This window comes from Calidris pugnax, unplaced genomic scaffold (genome assembly GCF_001431845.1).
Source record: "Calidris pugnax isolate Ruff unplaced genomic scaffold, ASM143184v1 scaffold347, whole genome shotgun sequence".
NCBI classification, from domain to species: Eukaryota; Metazoa; Chordata; class Aves; order Charadriiformes; family Scolopacidae; genus Calidris; species Calidris pugnax.
This window is the reverse complement of record NW_015091298.1, coordinates 569,543-577,242: the sequence shown is the minus strand read 5'-3', so window position 1 is coordinate 577,242 and position 7,700 is coordinate 569,543. Positions and strand designations below refer to the sequence as shown.

The 7,700-nt window shown below is 57.5% G+C and overlaps 1 protein-coding gene across 1 annotated transcript in view; it reads left to right on the top strand.

Annotated features, from left to right (window-relative positions):
• Nucleotides 1–5,504: 5,504 nt before the first annotated feature.
• The window catches only part of LOC106899085 (protein VAC14 homolog), a 52,004-nt gene continuing 49,808 nt past the window's right edge, over nt 5,505–7,700 (top strand). Inside the window, exon 1 of the mRNA XM_014960751.1 lies at nt 5,505–5,688. The gene's annotated coding sequence lies outside the window, so the exon portion shown is untranslated. The remainder of the gene's footprint in view (nt 5,689–7,700) is intronic.

The window sequence follows — 7,700 nt, the reverse complement described above, 5'->3', positions numbered from 1 at the left end:
AGGGGCCGGGGGCACCTGCAGGGGGAAGGGGTCATCTCAGGGGGACCTGGAGGGAGGAAGGTGGGGGGGGTCTGATGGGAAGGGGTCACCCCACAGGGATGCGGAGGCTCCGGTGGGAAGGGGTCACCCCCGGGGGACCGGGGGGCACCGGGGGAAGGTGTCACCTCGGGGGACCTGGGGGGATGGGGCGAAGGTGCCATCTCATGGGAGGGAAGGGGTCACCCCGGTTGGTCTGGGGCACTGGGGGAAGGTGTCATGTCACGGGTGGGAAGGGGTCACTCCGGGGTGTCTGGGGGCACCGGGAGAAGGTATTGTGTCACGGGGGGGAAGGGGTCACCCCGGGAGATCTGGGGGCACCGGGGGAAGGTGTCATCTCATGGCTGGGAAGGGGTCACCCCCGGGTGTCTGAGGGGACCGGGGGAAGGTGTCATGTCACGGGTGGGAAGGGGTCACACCAGGGGACCAGGGGGGACCGGGGGAAGGTGTCATCTCATGGGTGGGAAGGGGTCACCCTGGGGGACAATGTCGTCTCATGGGTGGGAAGGGGTCACCCCAAGGTGTCTGGGGGGACTGGGAGAAGGTGTCATCTCACGGGAGGGAAGGGGTCACCCTGGGGTGTCTGGGGCACTGGGGGAAGGTGTCGTCTCACGAGTGGGAAGGGGTCAGTCTGGGGAACCAGTGGCCAGAAGCCCAGAGGTGCCATGGTGACCCTGTTGGGGGACAGTCCCTGGGCAGGAGGGGCTGTCCCCTAGAGCCACCCTGTGCCACCCATCCCCGCGCCGCCGGAGCTTGTCCCTGAGCCCTTCGGTGCCTGGGTTCAAGTGGGGACCTGGCTGCTGTCCCCAGGGAGCCCCTCGCAGGGCACCCCATGTGACGGGAGGTCCCCAGTGCTGTTGGGGGACTCCAGCGGGAGCAGCACAGCTTTAGGAACTCATCAGAAACACGGTGCTTCCTCCTCTGCCAGGCTCGTGGAGGTGGCAACTTCCATGCCCAGCTGGTGGCTGGGGGACACGAAGGTCCCGCCGTGCCCATCAGCCTGGGGTGGTCACCTCGTGGTGCTGTGCCACCGTCCCTTTCTTCCTGCCTCACCTCCCTTTCAGCACAGCTTTCAGAGCACCCCAGGCAAAGGTCTGGTGGCATGGCCACGTCCCCTCTAGTGTTGTCCCTGCGTGTCTTGTCACCCTCATCTGGGTTCTCTCTGCTGTTCCGGGCCACAGCTTTGTCCAGGAAGGGTAGTGTCCCCCCCCAGGCACTGATCCTGATCACTCTGCTCATGGAGGAGATGTGTCCCCTTGAGGGACAGCCCAGCACGGGGCTGGGAAGGATGGTGGAAGCTGCAGGATGAATTTAAGGTGGGAGATGTGGTTAAGGTGAACCTGGGAGGGGAGCAGCCACCAGGGACGTGGGGATGGACCTGCTCTGCTGAGGGTTCTGTGGGAGGGATGTGGGGTGGGGGCCTTGAAACAGGAGGGTCCCACATGGGACGGTACATGAGGGCATGTTTGCTGATGATATAAAACTGGGAGGGGTGGTTGACACCCCAGAAGGCTGTGACACCATCCAGCGAGACCTGGACAGGCTGGAGAGTTGGGCAGAGAGGAACCTGATGAACTTCAACAGAACTCGTGGTGCTGTGCCACCGTCCCTTTCTTCCTGCCTCACCTCCCTTTCAGCACAGCTTTCAGAGCACCCCAGGCAAAGGTCTGGTGGCATGGCCACGTCCCCTCTAGTGTTGTCCCTGCGTGTCTTGTCACCCTCATCTGGGTTCTCTCTGCTGTTCCGGGCCACAGCTTTGTCCAGGAAGGGTAGTGTCCCCCCCCAGGCACTGATCCTGATCACTCTGCTCATGGAGGAGATGTGTCCCCTTGAGGGACAGCCCAGCACGGGGCTGGGAAGGATGGTGGAAGCTGCAGGATGAATTTAAGGTGGGAGATGTGGTTAAGGTGAACCTGGGAGGGGAGCAGCCACCAGGGACGTGGGGATGGACCTGCTCTGCTGAGGGTTCTGTGGGAGGGATGTGGGGTGGGGGCCTTGAAAGAGGAGGGTCCCACATGGGACGGTACATGAGGGCATGTTTGCTGATGATATAAAACTGGGAGGGGTGGTTGACACCCCAGAAGGCTGTGACACCATCCAGCGAGACCTGGACAGGCTGGAGAGTTGGGCAGAGAGGAACCTGATGAACTTCAACAGAAGCAAGTGCAGGGTGCTGCACCTGGGGAGGAATAACCCCCTGCACCAGGACAGGGTGGGGGTGACCTGCTGGAGAGCAGCTCTGAGGAGAAAGACCTGGGAGTCCTGGTGGACAAGAGGATGCCCATGAGCCAGCAATGGGCCTTTGTGGCCAAGAAGGCCAATGGCATCCTGGGGGGCATCAGGAAGAGTGTGACCAGCAGGTGGAGGGAGGTCATCCTGCCCCTCTGCTCTACTTAAAGGGAGGGTGTCAGGAGGATAGGGCTGGTCTTTTTTCAGTGGTGCCCAGGGACAGGACAAGAGGAAATGGGCACAAAATTGAATGTAAGAAGTTCCACCTAAACATAAAGGAGGAAGTTCTGTAAATTCTATTCTATAAATTCTATAAATAAAGTTCTTCCCTGTGAGGGTGGCAGAGCCCTGGCAGAGACTGCCCAGGGAGGTGGTGGAGTCTCCTTCTCTGGAGACATTCCAAACCCACCTGGACACGTTCCTACGGGACCTGCTCTGGGTGGCCCTGCTTTGGCAGGGGGTTGGAGGAGATGATCTCCAGAGGTCCCTTCCAACCCCGTATCATTCTGTGAGCAGTGGAGAAAAATGGCTTTTGGGACGGGGTGAGTGTTTGCTCGGGTGTGAAGCCAACACATCCAGCTCCCTCTGCTCCATATTTACCTTTTCCTCATGTTCTTCTTTCCTCCCGGGAATAGTTCGTTAAGGGTGGGTTGTGGCAGATGCGCTGCTCTGGGTCTACACAGCTCCAGCCTTGGGGACTCTTCAGTGACTGTCCCTTCGCTGCTGCTGGGAGGGAGGATACTCCTTGTCTTGTCCAAGCAGCCTTGCTTGGACTGATTCTGCCCCAGGAAGGGGGGTTTCATGGTTGGTTTGTACCAACCAAAGTCTGATTTGGCATCGGGCAGTTGGACCGATGGAGCTGGAAACCCAATTTGGGAAGAATCTGAGGAGGAGGAAGGCGAGGGCCAGCCTTTCCCCTGTTGAAGGAAGTCTGTAAAAGGTTCTCTTTGTTAAATCGAGACAGCAGAAGGATCACTCCATGCTGCTCGAGCTGGGTGTGTTCCTCCTGCTGGGGTGGGACTGGAAACGGAGCCGTTTTTACCCTAAAGCAGCTGGTTTTGAGAGTGGGTCGGGCTGGAGCTGCTGGAGAACTCAGCTTCGGAGCGGGCAGAGTGAGCAGGGAGCTTTGGGGTATCCCCGGGGAGAAAGGGGGCAGCTGCAGGGGGAAAACAGAGCTGACGTTAATCATTTTGGGGAGGGGAAAAAGTTCATAAATATCTTCTGTAACGATTTTCCTGGATTATAAAGAAGGTGGCAGAGAGAGCAGCGCGAGGTTCAATCTAGTGCCAAAAAAAATCCCTGCATTGAATTAGGAAGCGGAAGCTTTTGCAGCTTCCCTGAAGATCTAAGGTAAAGATTCTTACTTAGGCTGGGATTTGGAGGCGCCTGGGTCCACCTTATGGGCAGAAGTCAAGGAAAAAAGTAGGGGAAAAAAATCACTGCTGCATTGGCCAGGAATCGAACCCGGGCCTCCCGCGTGGCAGGCGAGAATTCTACCACTGAACCACCAATGCTCCAGCTGTGGGCAGATGCCTGCACAGCTGGCTCCACAGCTGGCTGTGCCTCCACAGCTGGCCGGTGGCCCTGCCGCAGGGAAGTACTGCGGGCTGAAGGGCCAGTTGGGCAACCTGGGGACTTGGGCTACAGGGGCTCTTCGTTACAGCCTGGCTGATGTGTTAATTATAATTATCTCCAGGTAACGAGCCGTGAGGTTCAGAGGAGGAGTAGGTATTGCATGTGGGAGCTTTCTTTGCTTTTTGTTAGGACTCGGGCTGTAAAATAGACTCATGGAATGCTTTAGGTTGGAAGGGAGCTTAAAGCCCCCCCAGTGCCACCCCCTGCCCTGGGCAGGGACACCTCCCACCACACCAGGTTGCTCCAAGCCCCCTCCAACCTGCCCTTGAACCCCTCCAGGGATGGGGCAGCCACAGCTTCTCTGGCCAACCTGGGCCAGGCTCTCACCACCCTCACACCAAACAAGTTCTTCCCCACATCTCAGCTCCATCTCCCCTCTTTCAGGGTCAAACCCTTCACCATCCTCCTCGGGCTACCCTCCCTGATCCAGAGTCCCTCCCCAGCTTTCCTGGAGCCCCTTGAGGGACTGGAAGGGGCTCCAAGGTCTCTGGGTCCTCTCGGGGAGGTTCTCTGGGGACGATGTCAGCCGAAGCAACGTGTTGGGTGGCTGCAGGGGTCCAAACTCCTGGTGCTGGGCGTGCGTCTGGTTGGCAGCAGTTCCCCACCCGAGCCACCAGCACTCCTGGTGTGTGCCCAGCGGGTCTCTGCTGCCGTTTTTTGTCCTTGCCTGGGGCAAACGGGGCCTGGGGGTTCATGAAGGGTGTGGGAGGCTGCAGGCTGGGAGCCACCGTTGGACATGAGCGGGGAAGAGCTCTGGTTTCACTTGTGAGTTCCCTGTTTCGGTACTGCATTCTCCGGTGTTTATCGTGGCCAAAAGTCTGTTTCTGACTGTGGCTGGGAGCTGACCCCCTGAGGTTTTGTATCACGCAGAATCTAAAACCTCAGTGTCCAATTTTGGGCACCTCACTCCAGGAGAGACCTTGAGGGGCTGGAGTGAGTCCAGAGAGGGGCAATGGAGTTGGTGAGGGGTCTGGAGCACAAGTCTTGTGAGGAGCGGCTGAGGGAGCTGGATATAAGAGGTTCCACCTGAACTTGAGGAGGAACTTCTTTCCTGTGAGGGTGGCAGAGCCCTGGCAGAGGCTGCCCAGGGAGGTGGTGGAGTCCCCTTCTCTGGAGGCATTCTAAACCCACCTGGACATGTTCCTGTGGGACCTGCTCTGGGTGGGGGGTTGGAGGAGATGATCTCCAGAGGTCCCTTCCAACCCCATGTGATTCTGTGTTCAGCCTGGAGAAAAGGAGGCTGAGGGGAGACCTTCTCGGTCTCTACAACTCCCTGAAAGGAGGGTGTAGTCAGGGGGGAGTCAGTCTCTTCTCCCAAGGAACAGGCAACAGGACAAGAGGAACCAGCCACAGGTTGCTCCAGGGGAGGTTTAGGGTGGATATTGGGGAAAATTTCTTCACTGAAAGGGTTGTCAAGTATTGGAAGAGGCTCCTCAGGGAAATGGTGGAGTCACCATCCCTGGAGGTATCTAAAAGCTGGGCAGAGGTGGTGCTGAGGGACATGGGTCAGTGGTGGGTTTGTCAGTGTTGGGTTGATGGTTGGACTCGATGATCTGAAAGGTCCCTTCCAACCCAGACCATTCTATGATTCCACAATTCTAACCCCCCCTGGGGGTTCTTTCCTCTTCTCTCCCCAGGCTGGTGCGAGAGTTCGTGGCTCAGAACAACACGTCTCAAATCAAACACGTCATCCAGATCCTCTCCCAGGAGTTTGCCCTCTCCCAGCACCCCCACAGCCGCAAAGGGGGGCTCATCGGCCTGGCCGCTTGCTCCATCGCCCTGGGCAAGGTAGGTGCAGGCTGCTGGGGGCTTTTTTTGGCTCGTGTGGGTTGCAGTGGGAGATCGGTGGCTCCTCTTGGGTCAGTGTGATGGGGAGACCCGGACTGGTGGCCCTGGCTGCTCCCTGCGTTGTGTTTGAGTGTCCCCATCCCACCCGGCCGTGTCCTTCGGGCACGGGAGCGTTTTCTGCAGCAAAAGGGAATTTCTCTTCCTCGCTTTTCTCACCAGCCGTAGATTTGTTTCAAGATGAAGGCAGTTTTTGTGGAGGTATAACATTGCCATCCTAAATATTTATTTTTTTTTTTCCCAAATCTTGGTGTTTCAACTGACCTGAGTGATGTTTCATTCACCTTGGCCAATCCAACAGTCGCAGTCAGTTCCACAAAAGCAGATCCTCTTTTTTTCGTTTTCTGCCCTGAAATTTTCTTTCCCTCTATGTCCTTCCTCTTGGCAGTTAGTGTTGAGGGGTTTTTTTGGTGTCTCTGTATAGGGATCCCTAACCTTGAAATCCCAGTGTCTGCTGACAAACTTGCCCTTTCCCAGTAAGAAAAGCTGTGGTCCCTAAACGCTCCTCCCTCACCACTGTGCAAGTGGGTCACAGAATCCCATGGGGTTGGAAGGGACCTCTGGAGACCATCTGCTCCAACCCCCTGCCAAAGCAGGGCCACCCAGAGCAGGTCCCACAGGAACGTGTCCAGGTGGGTTTGGAATGTCTCCAGAGAAGGAGACTCCACCACCTCCCTGGGCAGCCTCTGCCAGGGCTCTGCCACCCTCACAGCAAAGAAGTTCCTCCTCAGGTTGAGGTGGAACTTCTTATGTCCAAGTTTGGGCCCATTTCCTCTTGTCCTGTCAAGCGAGATTTAACAGTCTGCTGCTGCTCCTGCGTCGCACCGTAGCATCTCCTTGGCCGTGGTTTCAGTGTGTCTGTCCGTCCTCTGTCTCCAGCAGCTGGACTAGACTCAGGGGGTTGAGTGCTAATTGGTGTTAATGGAGCTAAGAGGCCCAGCTCTTCCTTCTCCTTCCCAGCCGGCTCAACCGGGACATGGGGTTGGAAGGGACCTCTGGAGATCATCTCCTCCAACCCCCTGCCAAAGCAGGGCCACCCAGAGCAGGTCCCACAGGAACATGTCCAGGTGGGTTTGAATGTCTCCAGAGAAGGAGACTCCACCACCTCCCTGGGCAGCCTCTGCCAGGGCTCTGCCACCCTCACAGCAAAGAACTTCCTCCTCAGGTTGAGGTGGAACTTCTTATGTCCAAGTTTGGGCCCATTTCCTCTTGTCCTGTCAAGCGAGGTTTAACAGTCTTCTGCTTCTCCTGGGTCACACTGTGGCATCTCCCTGGCCGTGGTTTCAGTGTGTCTGTCCATCCTCTGTCTCCAGCAGCTGGACTAGACTCAGGGGGTTGAGTGCTAATTGAGTGTTAACGGAGCTAAGAGGCCCAGCTCTTCCTTCTCCTTCCCAGCCGGCTCAACCGGGCAGGGGCTTTGGGAAGGTCATCCTCCTACACTGATGCCCCTTGAGTGGGAAGTTGGCTGATTTCTGTCCCAATTAAGGTCTTTCTCTGTAATTGCCCTCTCGTTAACATGAAGGAGCTCAGTGAGTTGCCTCCAGGGCTGTGCCAGGGTGTCTGGATGCCCGTGGAGGGGAGCACAGACCCTGCGGGCTCACAGCTCCCTCGGGCTGTTGAGTCAAACCTTGTGAAATCTCCTGCAAGGGAAGGAGGAGTTTTGCTCCGTAGTACGTCAGAGGAAGCAGAGGGCTGGGGCAGAGCAGGCTGTGCCTGTTGGAAGAGCTACGAGGTAGATTTATTCCTCTTCTAACAAGAGTCGTGATTGATCTGAGTAGGTTCTTCGAAGCCTGATGGCTTTTATTCTGCCTGCCCCTCTGCTCTGCCCTGGGGAGGCCCCATCTGGAGCACTGGGACCAGTTCTGGGCTCCCCAGTTCCAGAAGGACAGGGAACTGCTGGAGAGGGGACAGCAGAGGGCTACAAAGATGGTGAGGGGCCTGGAGCATCTCCCTTC